The sequence below is a fragment of the Rhinoderma darwinii genome, unplaced genomic scaffold (genome assembly GCF_050947455.1).
Source record: "Rhinoderma darwinii isolate aRhiDar2 unplaced genomic scaffold, aRhiDar2.hap1 Scaffold_881, whole genome shotgun sequence".
NCBI classification, from domain to species: domain Eukaryota; kingdom Metazoa; phylum Chordata; class Amphibia; order Anura; family Rhinodermatidae; genus Rhinoderma; species Rhinoderma darwinii.
In genome coordinates, this window is record NW_027464452.1 from 40,494 (window position 1) to 41,932 (window position 1,439).

Genomic DNA, 1,439 nt, shown 5'->3' on the forward strand with positions numbered 1-1,439 from the left:
TGTCTCCCCAGCGCAATGTTCTGGTGTGATCCTCCCTCTCGTCTCCCCGGGGCCGTGTTGTGGTGTGATCCTCTGTTTCGTCACCCCGAGGCCCAGTTCTGGTGTGATCCACCGTTTCGTCTCCCCGGTGCAGTGTTGTGGTGTGATCCTCCGTCTCGTCTCCCCGGGGCCGTGTTGTGGTGTGATCCTCCGTCTCATCTCCCCGGGGCCATGTTGTGGTGTGATCCTCCGTTTCGTCTCCCCGATGCAGTGTTGTGGCGTGATCCTCCGTTTCATCTCCCCGGTGCAGTGTTGTGGTGTGATCCTCCGTTTCGTCTCGCCGTGTTGTGGTGTGATCGTCCGTTTAGTCTCCCCGATGCAGTGTTGTGGTGTGATCCTCCGTTTCGTCTCCCCGTGGCTGTGTTGTGGTGTGATCCTTCGTCTCGTCTCCCCGGGGCAGTGTTGTGGTGTGATCCTCCGTTTCGTCTCCCCGGGGCCGTGTTGTGGCGTGATCCTCCGTCTCGTCTCCACGGTGCAGTGTTGTGGTGTGATCCTCCGTTTCGTCTCCCCGGGGCAGTGTTGTGGTGTGATCCTCCGTCTCATCTCCCCGGGGCCGTGTTGTGGTGTGATCCTCCGTCTCGTCTCCCCAGGGCAGTGTTGTGGTGTGATCCTCCGTCTCATCTCCCCGGGGCCATGTTGTGGTGTGATCCTCCGTTTCGTCTCCCCGGTGCAGTGTTGTGGCGTGATCCTCCGTTTCATCTCCCCGGTGCAGTGTTGTGGTGTGATCCTCCGTTTCGTCTCGCCGTGTTGTGGTGTGATCGTCCGTTTAGTCTCCCCGATGCAGTGTTGTGGTGTGATCCTCCGTTTCGTCTCCCCGTGGCTGTGTTGTGGTGTGATCCTCCGTCTCGTCTCCCCGGGGCAGTGTTGTGGTGTGATCCTCCGTTTCGTCTCCCCGGGGCCGTGTTGTGGCGTGATCCTCCGTCTCGTCTCCACGGTGCAGTGTTGTGGTGTGATCCTCCGTTTCGTCTCCCCGGGGCAGTGTTGTGGTGTGATCCTCCGTCTCATCTCCCCGGGGCCGTGTTGTGGTGTGATCCTCCGTCTCGTCTCCCCGGGGCCGTGTTGTGGTGTGATCCTCTGTTTCGTCTCCCCGGTGCAGTGTTGTGATCCTCCGTCTCATCTCCCCGGGGCAGTGTTGTGGCGTGATCCTCTGTTTCGTCTCCCCGGGGCTGTGTTGTGGTGTGATCCTCCGTCTCATCTCCCTAGTGCAGTGTTGTGGTGTGATCCTCCGTTTCGTCTCCCCGGGGCCGTGTTGTGGTGTGATTCTCCGTTTCGTCTCCCCGGGGCCGTGTTGTGGCGTGATCCTCCGTCTCGTCTCCCCGGTGCAGTGTTGTGGTGTGATCCTCCGTTTCGTCTCCCCGGGGCAGTGTTGTGGTGTGATCCTCCGTCTCATCTCCCCGGGG